The 18,905-nt window shown below is 39.2% G+C and overlaps 1 pseudogene; it reads right to left on the bottom strand.

Annotated features, from left to right (window-relative positions):
- Window positions 775–1,179, bottom strand: LOC102169768 (annotated as a pseudogene).

The raw sequence follows: 18,905 nt of genomic DNA, 5'->3' as shown, positions 1-18,905 counted from the left end.
CCAGAATACTGGAGTAGGTACCTGTTCCCTTCTCCAGGGGGTCTTACCAACCCGGGGATTGAACCCAGGTCTCCCACATTGCAGGCACATTCTTTATCAGCTGAGCCACCAGGGAAGCCCAAGAATACTGGACTGGGTGGCCTATCCCTTCTCCAGTGAATCTTTCTGACCCAGGGATCGAACCAGGGTCTCCTGCATTGTAGGTGGATTCTTTACCAGCTTAGCTACCAGGTAAGTCATTTACATAGCATTTTAAAATATAAAGTGACACTATGAAGCAGTGTGACAGGTTTCCTCTGTCACTTTTAAACTGGATTAGAACGTAGTCCCCAGGATTCTAGTAATGCTGTGGGAATATTACCATTTTAATTTACAGCCAGGATAAAGTGCATTCAGCGAGGAGCCAAGGGATCTAAGTTCTAGTTGCCATCTTGCACAGAGTGATCCTGAATACTGTCAACTTCTGAAGTCAGAAGCCTCATCACAAAATGAAAGGGGCTGAATCAGGCCATCCTAAATATCCTTTCCAGCTCTGTACTTTGTAATTCTGTAAAATCAAGGTAACATGTCCCAAGCTGTTTGGGATCAGGTATTTGAGAACCTAAGTTCCATGTCCAGTACTTTTAATCTTCATACTTCTTTTCTGAGTCCTGTTCTTATTAAATTTATCTCCCCATTCTGTGTATTTAAGTATATTTTAACAGTCTCTCCATCATTAGCAATTAAAAAAAAGTTTCTCAAAGACGTACTTTTTCATTTCTTGCTTTTATTTATTTATTTATTTTCAACTTGCTTTTTCAGTTTCTCCAAGATCTCTTCTGGAGGCGTGGAGGCCAAAAGCTTCACCACTTTTTCACGAGATTTACCGCCCTTATCCAAAACCACATGACTCTTCCCGAGTTCTAAGACTTTGGAAAGACAGCGATACAGCTCCGCGTTGGCCTCTCCCTGGGTCGGAGGCGCTGTGATGTCTACACTCACAGCCTCGGTTGTCATGTCAGTCACGGGCATTTTGTTTGGAACCAGCTTTGGCGTGGATGGCCATGGTGACACCTCCTTTAGGATCGACTGCAGCAGGACCTGCGGGGAAAGTGGTCTCTCTGGCTCCCTGTTCTGGCTTTTAGCCCACGGGCTCGCGTCTCTCCCGCGTTCCGCAACCCGCATCACTGTGCCCACCATCCCGCACCACGGGAATTGCCGCGGGCCTGTTCGTTGCTCCAGCTTTCTTAGCCGTGTCGGCTCCAAAGGGGGCCGGGTGACAGCCTGAGAACCAGATCAGCTTCGAGCAGCCTCAGCCCCTGGCCTCACCGCGGCATCCGGCCAAGCAGGCGCGTCCTGCAAAGCTGATTCCATTGACTCATCCAACTGTGCGTCCAGACTGATGTAAGCCAGTTAGTGCCTTACCTCTGGAGGTAAGCTTGAGCTTATATCTTAAATGACCCAACTGTACTGAAAGGAGAGTTTAGAGTGAAAAACCTATGAAACAGAAAGCATGCTTCCTCAGTTGTTGCTGGCAGCCATTTTAGAACCATGAGGAAAACTCACTTAGGATGGAATCCACCCTGCTGATGGAACATGAAATAAGAAATTTCCTGGATAATATCTCTAAAGCACTAATCCTAATGTATTTTTGGATTGTTATGGTTAAAATAATTATATTTGTTGATTAACTGAGCCCGTTTGAGTAGAGATGTTTATTACTTCAGTGAAACACTTTCTAACAGCTCCATTGCGTAACACTCCTAGACTCTTCAGCCCAGTAACATGACACCTGCCATCTGCTGAAAGATCCTTCCAGGCCCAGCTGTCTGATAATTTGGGGATAAGATCATAGACTGATGGATTTAAGTGTTGTTTCCTCCAACAACATTTGACTCTCTGATATTTGATTATTTTCTAGATCATCAAGTGGACATCCTTTCAAGATGATATGTTTTATCTTTGAGAAGCACAACTCTAAAGACTTTTTTAAAAAATTGAGCCAAGAAAGATAGATCACTATGCTAAGAACTCCTAATAAACTGTCATTTAGTCTTTAGACCCACCGTATAAAGAATGTTACTATTGCTGTTGTTTTTTAGACCTATTATAGAGTTAAGGAAATAAAAGCTTTGAAGAGTGAAGTTGTCCATGGCTATAAAAAGGTAAAAACAGCACAGCTTATACACAGTTCTGTCAGATTCCCAGCTGAATGATGTTCTTTGTAATTATTTTTAAATATGGTATCAAACCAGTTACTAATTCATTTTTTTTTCTTTCACAGAGCTTTCACTATTACATCCCTCCTTAATTTCCATTCTACATGAGAATCTTTGTCAATTGCTTTGATAAACACTGATATGTCTGTCATAATTTTTTAAAATCACAATTCTGATTACTTAGCAGAAAAGATTCTTCTGATAGAATTTATAGTAAGATAAATGATTTATCTTTGAGATGGACAGCTGGAAGGAGAAGTTGGGGACAGGATATAATAACCACACACTTGATTTGAAACAAGATAAACATCTAGAAAGGGTGTGAGTGTATGTGTATGTATTTGTGTGAGACAGAGAGAGCGAGAGATACTGTGAGTATGTGAATGAGTTTGTGACTGTATTTGTGTGCATGCATACAAGAAATTTGGAGCTAGCAAGAATCACCCTCTATCTTGTCTTTTCCAAATTTTAATAGTTCAAATGTATATCCAGAAATGTCCAGGTTTTGCTCCCTTTTTATTGTCTCTACATGGAAATGAACAGACTAGCAAATCTGAAGTTGCATGCATAGGCCAAGAAAGATTCAGAATTAGTTTCTCTCTCTTATACCCTAAATTAGCTGAGAAGTGTCAGACTGTTTCCACAAATTGGCTGAAATTTCCACAAATTATTTTTGAAAGCAGTAAGTATTCCAGCTTTTCCATCCCCTTTCATAGTTCATTTTCAGCCCCCAGACAGCTTGCTGAGCCAATCTGCTGGGTCCTAGTCCTGTTGTCTGTCCTCATACATTGCAAGAATTTCCCCCATGCTGCACTCCCCAGACCTCTTCTGCAGCATCGACTCTCCATGTCAGTTGTAAAATTCAGCTCCTCTGGCCTGCAACTTGCCTTGTATCTCACGTCTCTGGTCAGGTTCTGTATAGGTTAATTCTTGCCATCCCTCAGCTTGCCTTGAAGTCAAAGTGGGTAAGTGATTAATGGTGAACCAAAGCTAATTAGGGGCTTCCCAGGTGACGCTATGGTAAAGACCCTGTCTACCAATGCAGGAGACCTAAGTCACTGGGAGCTTGGGGTTAGCTTTAAACACCGGAATACCAAACAGAAAAGAAAGTAGAAACCCAGGCATATTTACTGGCCTAACATGGACAATTTAAGAAAAGGCTACAGCTTTGGGATAAGAGTAGAGATATGGAGAGACATTAATTTTTATTATCCAAAGATAAAAATGAAATCCTGGTTAAAGAGATTGAAGAAGAAATGATCTTTTAATATGTACATATTATCTATTAACAGGGTACAGTGGTTCACAAACAGGGGCCCTACCTCACCGTCTGACTATCATCATTGTCATGATATTCATTAGCCTGAAGTTCTATTTCTTGATTACTGGAACAGTTTTTTTTTTTTTTTTTTTAATACTCCAGGGTGTCTACTTTTCAGCTGTGAGACTCTGAAAAAATTAGACTTGACCCTTGAACCATGTGAGGGTTAGGGGCACTGACCCTCCATGCAGTTGGAAGTCCAAATATAACTTATAGTTGGCCCTCCATATCCATAAGTATCAGTACTTACTATTGAAGTAAGTAGGCCTGTGGAGTTGAAACCCCTGAGTTCAAGGGTCAATTGTACTCATCTTCCCTGTGCTTTACTTTTGTCATCTATAAAGTGAAAGTGAAGTCACTCTGTTGTGTCCGACTCTTTGTAACCTTATGGACTGTAGCCTACCAGGCTCCTCTGTCCGTGGGATTCTCCAGGCAAGAGTGCCGGAGTGGGTTGCCATTGCAGTCTCCAGGAGATCTTCCTAACCCAGGGATCGAACCCGGGTCTCCAGCATTGCAGGCAGACGCTTTACCATCTGAGCCACCAGGGAAGCTTTGTCATCTATAAAGAGGACTAAAAAAGAGCACGACTCTCTGTGTGCTTTGCTTTCTTGGTTGCCTGCCAGCTCTGGGAAGCAGAAAGTGAAGTGAAACTTGAGTGAATAGTTCAAGGTTAAATAGGTAAAAAGTGGCCAATTACAGTCAACACAGGCCTTTTGAATATCAAGGCTGTGGTGGTAATTACCTTCTAAGTGATTGGAACTCACTCCCTGACATACTCCATCCTTTTTGTGTTTAGCTCTAGGATGATATCATGCTACTTAATCCTGTGTTTCACTTTTTTCATCCTAAAATCAGGATGACTGGCCTTTCCTTAAAATAATTTTACAAGGAGTAAATAAATTATGTTAGTTGACAGATCTCCAGAGAAACAGAACCAAGACATTTATTATAAGGAATTGCTTAACATAATCATGAAGGTCGAGGAACCTCAAGATCTGCAGTCAACGAGTCGGAGACCCAGAAGACCCAGAACTGTAGTTTCATTTGTGTTCAAAGGCCTGAGAACCAGGGATGCTGAGGGTGAGAGTTCCTGTCTGAGGGCAGGAGATGGATGTCCCAGCTCCAGCAATCAGGCAGGAGATGTTCCCTCTTCCTCAGCATTTCTGTTCCACTCAGGCCTCCAGTTGATTGGAAGAGGGCCACAGACTTTAAAGAGGGCAGTCTGCTTTACTCAGTCTTCAGATTCATATGTTAGTCTTATCCAGAAAGACCCAGAACACTGTCTGACCAACTTCTGGGCACCTTGTGGTCCAGTCATTAATATTTATGAAGCTCTTTGTACAGTGCTTGGCACGGGATGAGAGATGGGAACTGTCAGTTTTACCTAACAGCATGAAGTTCACAAGTGCTAAAAGAATGAATCAGAAACAAAGGGTGTAAGCAGTATGTGCTTTCAAGCTACTTTATAAAAGAGAGGATATTCTACCTTTGGAAAAGCCTCAGTGAATTATTTTATGTGTGTCTCATTCAGATGTCTGTATGTTTAACTGGCTAATTTGGCTTTGCTCTCATCATTAGTTTGAGCCTGACTCTGAATCTCCATTGAACACATTTTTTCTTCTTATTCCATCCTCTATAGCTTTCAGGTATCTGCCTGTTCTCAATTCAGCATTGTTCTGTGTAGGACCAATTTGGTCAGATTCTAGGTGCTCACTTGTCTAAAGTGGTATCCTGATCATTTCTTCAACAGCTGCCTGAGCATTTTCTAAAGCAAGTCTACATCCACGTCATTTCTTTGCTAAGAGATCTACAATCATGCTCCATTGCTTACAGATGAAGGCCTGACACATTGACATGAGACTGTTGTTGTTATAGTCACTCAGTCGTGTCCAACTCTTTGTGACCCCATGGACTGCAGAACACCAGGCTTCCCTGTCCTTCACCATCTCCTGGAGCTTACTCAAACTCATGTCTATTGAATCAGTGATGCCATCCAACCATCTCATCCTCTGTCATCCCCTTCTCCTCCTGTCTTCAATCTTTCCCAGCATCGGGGTCTTTTCCAATGAGTCACTTCTTCGCATCAGGTGGCCAAAGTATTGGAGCTTCAGTTTCAGTCCTTCCAATGAATATTCATGATTGATTTCCTTTAGGATTGACTGGTTTGATCTCCTTGCAGTCCAAGGGGCTCTCAAGAGTCTTCTCAAACCGCACAGGTCAAAAGCATCAATTCTTCGGCATTCAGCCTTTATGGTCCAATTCTCACATTCATACATAACAACTGGAAAAACCATAGCTTTGACTAGAGGGACCTTTGTTGATAAAGTAATGTCTCTGCTTTTCAATAGGCTGTCTAGGTTTGTCATGGCTTTTCTTTCAAGGAGCAAGCGTCTTTTAATATTATGGTTGCAGTCACCATCTGCAGTGATTTTGGAGCCCAAAAATAAAGTCTCTCACTGTTTCCATTGTTTCCATATGTATTTGACATGAAGTGATGGGACTGGATGCCATGATCTTAGTTTCTTGAATGTTGAGTTTCAGGCCAGCTTTTTCACTCTCTTCTTTCACTTTCATCAAGGAGCTCTTTAGTTCCTCGTAACTTTCTGTCATAATGGTGGTATCATCTGCATATTTGAGGTTATTGATTTATCCCAGCAATCTTGATCCCCACTTGTGCTTCGTTTAGCCTGGCACTTCTCATGATGTACACTACATATAAGTTAAATGAGCAGGGTGACAATATACAGCCTTGATGTACTCCTTTCCGAATTTGGAACCAGTCCATTGTTCCAGGTCTGGTTTGAACTGTTGCTTCTTGATCTGCAAACAGATTTCTCTGTTTGCAGATTTCTGCAGGAGACAGGTAAGGTGGTGGGTAGTCTGGTATTCCCATCTCTTCAAGATTTTTCCGCAGTTGTTTGACCCGAAATAGAAGGCTTCAAAATTTGAGGCCTCACATTAACTTTCCAACTTGATTTTCAGTCTCTATTAATTATACCATGTCCAGATCTATCACATATGTCTTACAATCTCTCACTGAAATCCCTTTTCCTTCCTTGTTTACTAAACTAAGCAATTATTTAGTTACTCAAACATGTCCAACTCTGGGCAACCCCATGGACTGTAGCCTGCCAGGCCAGGCTCCTCTGCCCTTGTAAATTTCCAGGAAAGAATACTGAAGTGGGTTGCCATTTCCTTCTCCAGGGGATTTTCCCAACCCAAGAATCAAACCTGCATCTCTTGCATTGCAACTAGATTTATTTATTTATTTATACTGTTGAGCTACCTATGGAAGCCCATAAACTAAGTAATACCTAGCCTTTAATATTTTGCTCAAATATCACTCTTTTGGACTCTCCCAAGTAATGTGACTTGCTATTTTGTATATTTCATATCTCAATACATTGGCAAAACCCTTTTTTTATCCACATCAGGTAGCTTAACATTCTATTATTAATTATAAATACATGCACTTATATTTATATCTGAGTCTGGATCGTCTCAAGGATAAATGTTGCATTCTGCCTACATATACTTGATCGTCCTCTCTCTCATTATAGATATCTTATGCCTGCTAAAGCAGTTGGCACATAATAAACGTTCATTAAGTATATGTTGAGCATTTGTAGTCCATGGGGTCGCAAAGAGTTGGACACGACTGAGCAACTGAACTGAACTGAGCACTTGTATCTGGGCTCCCCATGTTGTTCAGTCCCTCAGTTGTGTCCAGCTGTTTGCAACCTCATGGATGGCAGCACTCCAGGTTTCCTTGTCCTTCACCACCTCCTGAAGTTTGCTCAAACCCTTGTCCGTCGAGTTGGTGATGCCATCCAACCATCTCATCCTTTGTCATCCCCTTCTCCTGACTTCAATCTTTCCCAGCATCAAGGTCTTTTCCAATGAGTAGGCTCTTCACATCAGGTGGCCAAAGTATTGGAGCTTCAGCTTCAGTATCAGGCCTTCCAACGAACATTCATGGATACCCTTATTCTCTTTTTAAAATTCAGTGACCACCCTGTCCTTTTCCTCCATTTACTTCAATCCTTGCATTACTGTGTCAATCTGGTATTCCTTCGGGAGGTTTCCAGAGGGCTCCTTCAAACATCAGAACTTGCATTTATCAACCGCTTTCCCAAATCCTCCCCTAACCAGTGGTTGGGAGTGATGGAGATAAGGACGTGGCAAGAAAGTTTTGCACAAACATTGAGAAGCAGTCTTTAGTATCATACCTGTTTGGTCCTTCAGGGTATTAGAAGCAGTGAAAAGCACTTTAATACTTTGTGAATTGTCCTTCTGTGAACTTTAGCACAGACAAAAATCTCAGTAAACACATGTAGATGCAACTTACTTCCTCCTTATGTGTTCATTTTTCAAAATATGTAAATAAAAACTGTGATCAGAGTGGAAAATTATGAAGATAAGTATTTCCCCCTCAAAAACTCTGGTCAAGGAAAAAAACAACAATAAAAACTACTGTGCATTGGCACTTGCTGTATGTCAGACACACATGCCGACACATGCTGACTGTCTTCTTTAATAAACTAAGCCTGTGAGGTGGGCAGTTTAGGATTCCCATTTAACAGGTACTTACGTACGGACTGAGACTGAGAAACATGCCAGACTCACAAATGCAGGGAACAAACTTATGGTTATGAAAGGGGGAGGAGCTAGGAGAGGGATAAATTAAGAGTTTGAAATTAGCAGATACAAACTGCTGTATATAGCATAGATAAATGACAAAGATCTTCTGTATAACACAGGGAAATATATGCAATATCTTATAACAAATAGTAATGGAAAAGAATATGAAAAATAGTATGTATGCATAACTGGATCACTTTGCTGTGCATGTGAAGCTAACAAAACCTTGTAAATGAATTATACTTCAGTTTTTTTAAAAAGAGAAACATGCCACAGCTATAGAGGAAGAGAGTATCTGTTATCTTGAGATTTGATTTATTTTGAAATAATGTTGACAATAGAGTATACTGCTGTTTTTTTAAGCATAAACATTAAAGAAAATAATACAACTGCAAGAAAAAGGATGCAACTGCCATGTTCTTATTAGGAACAGACTAGCTTGATCAGGGTTGCCAATGATGGGCTAAAGGAGCAGGAGGTTTCTGTCACAGTTTGTTTGCTCACTAAATTAGCCATTAAGGTCTTTATAGAAAATGTCTGCCTCCCTGGGTATTACACATCTGTCATGTGAAGGTGGTAAGACAAGAAAAATAATAGAGTCTACAAGGATAGGAAAAAGTTAATTTCACTGTGGCTCCCTTTGTAGTGCAAGTTCCTTGATTTAAGATCCGAGGCACTTCAAAAGCATTGTGAATTTGGCGAAGTAATACATCAGCTAAAATCCAGAGGCTTAAGACTCGCACTTCTTCACCTCGTCAGGCTTTGTGTGATATGTAACAGAAAATGTCTTTTCATTAGTAGAGTTGATAAAGTTAAAACTTTTCTTGATTAATATTCTCTTGTGAAAATCAGTTACTGCCATGAGTTTACACTGCAGATTTGCCATAGCAGTTCTAATTTCTTTTGTGCTGAAGATTCAGCTGATACAGATTTTATTTAATAAGGATAATTGTTGTTGAAGGACCGAGTTGGTTAATATTCCTGAGGTATCTCTGCTTGCAAATCTAAAAAAAAGTTAGAATCTCTGCTACTTGACAATGACCTTCAGTGATATTATGGGGATTTTTACAAGTCTCGTTCAAGGAGCTGGTGCAGGGAACAGGCTGTTGCATTGTTGAAGGCAATGCAGTGTGTAGCAAAGGTACATGCCAGATAACTGAATTAAATCCTGAAAAAGAACATAGACATTTCTGCTATTCCACTTAGTTTTTCAAATTGGCCCTCTGTAATAATATATTTGTGACTGTATTTAATCTCATCCAGAAATCAAGTTTATTTTTGCATTCTCATGTAAAATATTTTTAGATGTAACTTTTTTTATCCCTGTATGGTAAATTAACCCTATCAAGGCATCATTTGTTGCAATGGGACAGCTAAGTCACAGGTGCTCCATGAGATTGGACTCATTTCCCATAATAGATCACTGGCTTTTCTCTTCATCATCCTGCCCGATTTATAGTCTTCTTTCTCATTCTCTAATTTTGATCATTTTTTTCTATAGCTTCTTCTGAAGAAAAGTGTATTTTTCCCAAAGGCAGATTTATGAAAGGAAGAATAATTAATTCTTCAAAGGAAGGCTCACTTTTAAGATGAGTTATTTATAATATTTTGAAGGATATGTAAAGCTTGTGATCAATTATCTTAAATCCTTAGATATATAACAATCAGGCCAGGAAAAAAAAAAGTGTGTGCATTAGGTAGGAAAACATGACTTTTTTTGACATATTCACTGCAAATTAGATTTGTTCTTATTTTATAGAATCAAACATTCTTATTTTCTTTTCCAAGGAGGGTCCAATATACTCTTTTTGGGAGGAGAGAACCTCACATTCACCTCACAATTTATCATTTAAATAGGGAATTAAGATTCATTAAAGAAATCAGCTTTTCTGTGGCAATCTATATTGGAGGGGGAATTCTTGAAAAGGCGTTTTCTGTATTATTTTAAAAGCTAACATTATTTCTCTGTTTGTAGGGCCTGCCTTCTCCTATCTATCAGGTCACCTAGGTTGTAACTTTGTATTAATAATAAGCCTATTTTCTTTTCCCACTGAACTTCCTGAAGCATTTTTTTCTTCAAAAGCAGAGGATGTACGTTGACTACCTACAGCAATCTTACCAAGAAGCTCCTCAGGGCTCCTGGTCAATCCATTTTTGGGTTAACCTCTTCGGAGTCCCCTGAAAGGCTGAAAAAAGCAATGGACTCTCCTGAGTTCATGTTTATATCATGCTTACATATTTTGAACACTACTTCAGGAAGTCCATCTTCAGAAGGCTATCTTTGAACTCCAACTAGGAACTGCCATTTCAGGACTTGGTTCAGTCTAGAGTGGGGTCCTACACTGGGTTCAGTCTAGAGTGAGGTCCTAGGATGTCTAATCTGGAGTATTATTGAGCAAGAAGGAGGAGGAATTAAAAGGATGTCGTTAATTGGCAAGTAATGCCATGTTGTTGCTGCTGTCGTTCAATCACTAAGTCACGTCCAGCACTTTGGGACCCCATGGACTGCAGCACGCCTGGCCTCCCTATCCTTCACTATCTCCAGGAGTTTGTTCAAACTCATGTCCATTGAGTCAGTGATGCCATCCAACCATTTCATCCTCTGTCACTCCCTTTTCTTGCCTTCAGTCTTTCACAGCAGCAGGATCTTTCCCAATGAGTTTGCTCTTCACACCAGGTGGTCAAAGTATTGGAGCTTTAGCTTCAGCATCAGTCTTTCCAGTGAATATTCAGGGTAGATTTACTTTAGAATTGACTGGTTTGATCTCCTTGCTGCCCAAGGGACTGTCAAGAGTCTTCTCCAGCACCAGAGTTCAAAAGCATCAATGCCATGTCAAATGACAAGTGACGATAGCTACCATTTCCTGAACCACTATTAATGCCAGCTACCACTGTCTGGCATTTCTGTGCCAGACATACCTACTTTATGCACATTTTTTTAAATTAACTCAACAATTCCTGCAAGTTACCAGCAATATACACGTTTAAAAATAATGAAAATGGAGTTTTGAAGACAATGAGATGCTTGTTTGAGGCATGTAGTGATAATGTCTTCAGTTGCAAGAACAATAGCACCTAACTAAAATGAGTAGAGTAATAGAGGACTTTTCTTCTCTCACGGTTAGAAGTCTGTCCACAGGCAGTCGCTGGCTTTGAGAAACAGCAGCATAGCATTGGGGTTCTGAATCAGCAGACCAGCTATGCTTCTGACTTTCTTCTCATGCTCAAAGCATGGCAGCCTCAACTCTAAGGAAGACAGTGACAAAACCAGAAAAAGGGGGAGCTTTCCCAAGGGAGGACATTCATTTCCAGAATTTTTTCATCATATTTTCCTTATATCTCATTGATCAGAACTGGGTCACCCATTCCTTCCTACACTAAGCGGGATATTGGAAATGTTAATGCTTGTCTTATTTATCTGAAGTGGTTCTAAACCAAGGGCAATTCTGTTCTTTAGTGACATTTTGGCAATGTCTGGAGACATTTTTTGCAAACTTTGGGGTGAAGGTGATAAGCATTGGATGAGACATCACAGTGTTTTGTGTTATAGTTTCTTTTTCAGTGTCTCACTTAAGTGATCAAACTTCTAACAGTTTCCCTTTTTAGTTAGTACTGAATATCTGCTTGAAAATTTCTTTGGCATCTTATAGAAAACATGAAGCCTCAGTTAAGACTGGAGTTTACTTCCTAAGCACAATTCTCCCACTGTATTAAAAAGATTCTGTTATGAAGTACATACATGAGGATCACTATATTTAGGCTAAATTTAATTAATTTATATTAAATGAGAAAAATGCAGAAAAATAATATGTACCACATACAAATCTCAAAAAACAGGAAACAGATTTTATCAGATCACTCTTTAGCCTTATCTTGGGGCTTCCCTGGTGGCTCTGATGGTAAAGAATCTCTGCCTGCTATGCAGGAGACCTGGGTTTGATCCTGGGTCAGGAAGATCGGATGAAATGGCAGCCCACTTGTGCTCTTGCCTGGAGAATCCCATGGACGGAGGAGCCATGGTGGGTTACCGTCCATGGGGCTGCAAAGAGTAGGAACACTTTCACTTTCTTTAGCCTCATCTTAAGCACATTTTTAAAAACTATTTCTACGGATTCAGGGAGTAGTTTTCCTGGAATAGCTGCAGGAACCCTGACTAAAATGAAAATCGAGAAAATGAAGAATCAGGAGCACACAGGGCAATAAAACTACTCTGTGGATACTATAATGAGAGATACATGTTCTAGTGAAGCTGTCCAAACTCATAGAATGGACAGCTTCAAGAGTGAATTCTAAGGTAACCTATGAACTCCAGAGATAAACATGCATCAGAGTAAGTTCATCAGCTGCTGCCAGTGTACTAGTGGGGAATGGGTGTTGATAATGGGGGTACTATTTATGTGTGGGGGCAGAAAGTGTATGGGAAATCTCTGTCTTGCTGCTGCTCAGGATTCCTGGGAACTGGGATCGCATGTACACCTGTGGTGGATTCATGTCAATGTATGGCAAAACCAATACAGTATTGTAAAGTAAAATAAAGTAAAAATAAAAATTAAAAAAAAATTTAAAAAAAGAAGTTGATGTACAAGACTCTTTGCACAGATAAGTATTATTTACTTAGATCTTAGCTCAAATGTCAAAACATATAAACTCAAAAAATGTTTCCCTTTATCCATCTATGTTAAGAAATAGTCTAATGAGTCAGTCTCTCTCACATTACTCCTTTCCCTCATGGAAACCTATGATTTTTTTGAAATTATCTTTTTTCTTTATTTTTAGAATGTATGTTTCCTACTGTTTGTTGTTGTTGTTGTTGTTTTTAGCCAATGCTCTTTTCCAATTTCAAGTACTCTGTCAAGCAAAAAGGAAATTTGTTTTGAATAAATGAATGTAATGATGTATATGTATATGTATATAAAGCTGCTCCAAAAATGAGAATCTTTTTAAAAATGAAGGACCAACAATAGGTCAACTAATAGACTATATAAATGGGGATGGGTACGTAGAGACTTCTTCCATGGTATTTAATCATGAGTATCAGAAAGGATGCTCATTGTCTTAAGATGTTCCTGAGAATCATCTACAGATAATGAAAACTAGGAAAGTTTCAGAAGAACAAAGACCTATTGATTTCATCATGTCATTAGGAACAATTGCTGATCACACACAAAAATTTTTTTTAACTTTACATAGTATATTATTCAGATATTCCTGATTCTTTTGAATTGTGTCAATTACTCTAAATTTTCACTAAGAACATTAGAATTTCATACGGTTAATTTTTATTTTTCCAATTCTCCACCAATTTAGTTGGTTTACAATGCTTTGCAGCATGAGAAAATTGTGCATGGGGAAAATTTTATTGTGTGAGTTTCTGAGGTCATAGGTTTATGTGTCTGTTGGACTAGTACATGAACGGATGATTTAATTATTCTTTTTAGTGGTGACCTATTTATATGGCATTTTTATTTTGGAATTTAAAAAGACTAGTCTCTCTCCTTCTGGGGCAGTCATAAAAATCAAGGAAAAGAATGATATGGAAAAAATTCCAAAACTAAAAGACATGCTGGGAAACAAACCCAATTCTTCTGACAGTAGCAGCCTTTCATGCCAAACTCTTGCTTCCTCTTGTAAATCATGTCTTACAGCATTTTTCTTTTTGTCAGAGTGTGTCGTGATAATGGAAAGTTTTCTGAGAGGCCCTTTGCAGCAGCTGCATTTGTTAGGATTCATTTACTGTTTGCACCAATCTGAGGAAGTGGGTACACTTATTCACCCCAAAATGCAGATATAGTCACAGAAAAAGGAAAAGAAACTTACATATGTTTATTTAGCTAGCAATTCACTGGGAGAGCTAGAATTTGAAAGAGGGCAAGGTCTTGGGTTAGATCTTTTCTTGTTTCAGTATGTTATGAAAATGAAATGTTTGCAAAGTTGTTTTGGACTCTCTTCTCTTTATTACCCCCTTGCACCTGATTAATTAACAAATCCTGTTACTTTGACCTCTGAAAGCTTAACATCTTTTTCCTTTAACCTCTTGCTAAGGTTTCAATATTTTTTCTTTCTATCTTCTGCTTTCTCAAATCCATCATCTCACTGTTATAGATCCTGAAGTAAAACTGGAATAATGTCACAACTACCCACAGTGCTCAACAGCTCTCAATGGCTTTCACTGGCTCTCCAAACCCTAACTTGGAATTTCTCTGTCCCCAGCAATCTGTTCCAAATGAACTTGCCAGTTGTATGGTTCATGATTCTTTCTTAGATTCCTGAGATATATTACTACTATTTTCTTGAAGATGCTCTTTCCTTTCTGACCCTGCTTCTACTTATCTTGTTTCTTTACCAACATCTGTCTTTGTCTTTCTAAAGAAAAGTGCTTGAAATACAAAAGGTACTCAACAAATATTTCCCTGTTGAAGAAATAAAAATTGAGCTCAAATGTCCTGTCCTTCATAGAGTCTTCTGAAACTGTCTCCCTGACCTCACTTACATATTTGCTTACTGTTATGCCCAGAGTCCGAGTCCCCAAAACTGAGAGAATAAGACGCCCACAGCAATGCAAAAGCATAAAGGGGTTTATTGCTAGCTCGAGCTAGGGCCCAGGTCTCATCCAGCACAATGGAATCCGACAACAGCCCCGAGCTCTGAATCACATCTACTTTTATACAGACGGTTCTTTGTTTCTGTAAGAGCATAGCTGATTGGTTAAGCCGTACGCGCGCATGGGACTTTTAAACCTCACATCCCTATCTGGATTGGCTTGGGTCTGGCGGGCAGGGGGCTACGGGGATTTTTCTGATTGGTCTAGCTACACTTCCCGCGGGAGTTCCCAGTGCCTCAGCTTTTCTAGAGATTAAACCTCAGGCCTAGCCTGCCCCTTAGAGCCTGTCCTGGCTCCAGTTTGGTCCTAACACTTACTTTTGTTAATTCCTGTGGGCATAATGGCACTCATTGTTTTTTAAAATGTTGGTATTTCCTTATGTGCGCTCTATAGTCTGGACCACTCAGAGGTATTTACGGAGTTATATGGGGAAGAGGAGAGGGAGGAGGTAGACAGAGGTGGCCAGGAGGATAAGAGAGAGGAATGAGAAGGAGAGAGACAAATCCTGTCAGTAACCAGTTCCTTAGGTGTTCTCCACCAAGACAGCAAAAAAGACACAGATGTGTATAACGGACTTTTGGACTCAGAGGGAGAGGGAGAGGGTGGGATGATTTGGGAGAATGGCATTGAAACATGTATACTATCATGTAAGAATCGAATTGCCAGTCTATGTCTGACGCAGGATACAGCATGCTTGGGGCTGGTGCATGGGGATGACCCAGAGAGATGTTATGGGGAGGGAGGTGGGAGAGGGGTTCATGTTTGGGAATGCATGTAAGAATTAAAGATTTTAAAATTTAAAAAAAAAAATTAAAAAAAAATAAAATGTTGGTATTTTCTTCAGACGGCAAGTGAGGAATAAAATGATATTTTCTAGTAATCATTAGAGTATCTTCAAATTATAATTCATTATTTTAAGAAACTGTAGTATAAAGATACTGGTATTGTATTCAGATATCTTAAATGTGAGTTTTGGTTCTGTCAAATAACTTTGAAAATTTCCCAAGTGCCAATTTTTTATAATCAAATTAGATTCGATGATATTTTTGCCATGAGGCTATGGTGATGACTAAGGTGATATTAAATAAAACACTTTGTAACTTATAAAGTGCTGCATGCTTTCAAAGCAATGTTGATATTCTCAGACTTAAAATTTTACTACTATTCTTGAAGGCTTCCCTAGGCCAGATCACACACTTGATCTCATCTGGTCCTCCCAATAGCTTCGTATCACTACTCCTGTTTTACAAATATGTACTGTGAAGTCAAGTGATGGACTCAGAAATCATAAGGCCAGGAAGTTAAAGCACTTACATTAAAATCAGTCTCTTTATTTTAAATCATGCATTCTTTCTGCCACTCATAGGGACATCTTCACTTGGCAAACATCCATAGCATGGAATGAAGAGTTTTAACCAATGATTTTTCAATCTGTTGAGCCAGCAGTGCCTAGAATCAAAGTCAAGATTTACCATTTGGGTGAGTGGGTTGGGTACCTCATCCATGCTCTTAATCTCTCTGTGCCTCAGTTTTCCCATTCATGAAATGGGTATATTACTAGTAATTTCCCTATAAGGCTGTTGAGAAAATTGAATGAGTCTTAGCCTTCTGTCTTAGGTCTGAGTTTTGAGAAGCAGAGCTACAGGCAGAGCTTACTGCACAAATGATTTGTTGAGAGAGAGAGAAAGATCCCAAAGAAAGGAGAGAGGGCAGGAGGAAGGAACAGGAGGAAAAAGCTAGGCAAAATAGGGTTCTCAGCAGAAGACTATAATGCCAGACTTATCCCACTGACAGTCATGAACTAAGGTGGCCTTACTGTGTCAGCCGTTGGCTGCATATTGGTATAGGGAGGGGGCTGTGCATAAACGCCTAGACTCATTGGCTTCCTCTCTAAGGAGGGCACTTTCAGGGGGAACAGTAAGCTTTGAGCAGTTTGCAGCCAAGGCAGATGGCAGCTAGGTGTTGGGTGTATCCTGCTACTGATGCAGTTCTGGGCAGCTCACCCACAGAATCCACTGCAACATACAAAGTGCTTACAGCTGTATCTGGCTAGTTGGAAGCTGCCAATAAAGGTTAGCTCTCATTACATTATTTTGCTCATAAGTCTTCTCACACTGTTTCATATGTTTAGATTTGGCTTTCGAAACAGAATGTAAGTTCTTTAAGGTCAGGGACCAATTCTAATTCTACCTACTATGCCTCTCACCTGCAGCTATAAATCGATGCCTTGTGATGACTGCCTAGCAGTTCTGATTTATATCTGGAGCTGAGGGTACAACCTCAGCCTACTTTCCTTTTGTCTACTCAAATGTATGCTTTTTATTAAAAATATAATAATAAATTAGAAATTTATTATGAAATTTGATTGGGGAGGGGAAATCTCCCCTTTCAGAGGTATGTGTAAAAGGATATAATTGTATTTTTATCTGCACCAGACACATTTTTGTCTGACTTTGTGCTCAATACAATTCTTCAAAATTTGTTATTTTCTTTGTGAACCGAGTTTGTCAATATTTAAAGTGGAAATGATTAGACAAGGCAGACATACCCTTATTTTTGCTGATGTAGATTTGTTCTGGAATAATTGCTTTTTAATATCTAAAGCAATTCCATTGATCAGAATATTGATCCTGTTCTCATTTTTGATCATTGTGCCATTGATTTAACATTATCACTACCTTACCAAGGAGAGTAGAATACGAGGTGTCTTGTGCATTCATCTTTGTTAAAAGATAAATGCATGAGACAGGCCTTAAAAGCTTCTTAAAGTGCAAGATGCTGGAACTGCATTTTCAATCTGCATTCTCTCCTGCTGTTTTATGGAATTTATTGAAAATGTGCCTCTTAGAGGTCAGATCATTTCTTTCTTCAAGTGGAAAAGAAGATATAAGTAATATATTAAAAGTCCTCTGTGAATTAGAACAACCTCATTCTATATTCATATACCCCTCCTCTTGAACATTATGACTCATCAAAAATAAGAACCACAATTCATCTGTTTCTAGCTAACTTCAGACTTTTGCATTTTAAGGTTTTATTGGAACCAAGCATATAGGACATCTTTTTTTCCCTTGTTTTCTCTGAATTGTTCTATTTTGTCAGTCTCCTCCCACAAAAGGAAACTCTTGCTGTCTTTTCTAATTTGAAATCTATTAATTGATTAAAATGCTTCTCAATTCTTCAATTTTTCTGAATGCTTTAGTATATTACTGTTTTTTTAGTAAAACATTCTATGTATAGCAATATTTAAAATTATAATTTGCATGGTGTTTTTAGCAAGTGTAATATACAAAGAGTTGGTGTCTAAAATTTTCTTTTGGTATTGAAAAAAATCAGTGTTTTTTAAAATAAGAAAATAGCTAGTCTAAATGACATATCATCCTAGTTTTCTAATCTACAGATCTGCTACCAAAGATTCTTTTTATGACTAAGATAATATATAAATATGTGTTAATTTATTCAGGGCTGAGTGCTGTTCATTGTGAGCGCTTCTAATGTGCAGAGAAGTTCTTAATGATATCTGGTCACAGTTTGAAGAAAACATTTCCACCTTTTCTGACTGCCTATCTTACAGTTTGAAGTACTTTAGTAAGTCCTCCCTAAACATGAACCATTTGCTTTCATCTAGGCAGGGAGAGTCCCCTTTCATTTATTCTAATTAATTGTTAATAGAGTGTCTCTCTTATTTATTAAAAAGCAATGATAATGATTCAAGAGCCCCTTAGGAAAGGATCCTGTTTTTAAGTATTACAGATGAGCTGAACATGAGAAAGTCTGTAGCCCAAATAAGAGTAGCAGAAGTCTTCAATGGGCAGTGGGATTCAATGGCAGTTTTTAAGCTGGGGGCGGGGGGTTTAATAAAGAAGTGCTTGAGGGAGACCCACCTGGTTGATGGGAACAAAATTCTAGAAAGAGAGGAGTATACAATAGACTAATGCCGCGGACCAGGGTGTGAAAATGGAGCTCTTTCTGTTTCACTTTCGGTATTAAGTCCTAAGACTGAGAACAAGTATGCCAAGTGCTTGTAGGACTTGGTTATAGCACTTGCCCAGGAATTCTCCCCAGATTACCTTATGAGGCTCATCACCTCTCTCAGGGATAGCTAAAGCAGGTCTAGGACTGGTCAGTAGGGCAGCGGAGCAAA

The sequence above is a fragment of the Capra hircus genome, chromosome 12 (assembly GCF_001704415.2).
Source record: "Capra hircus breed San Clemente chromosome 12, ASM170441v1, whole genome shotgun sequence".
Taxonomy (NCBI): domain Eukaryota; kingdom Metazoa; phylum Chordata; class Mammalia; order Artiodactyla; family Bovidae; genus Capra; species Capra hircus.
The sequence above is the reverse complement of the archived record's forward strand: the minus strand, read 5'-3'. Positions and strand labels throughout refer to the sequence as shown.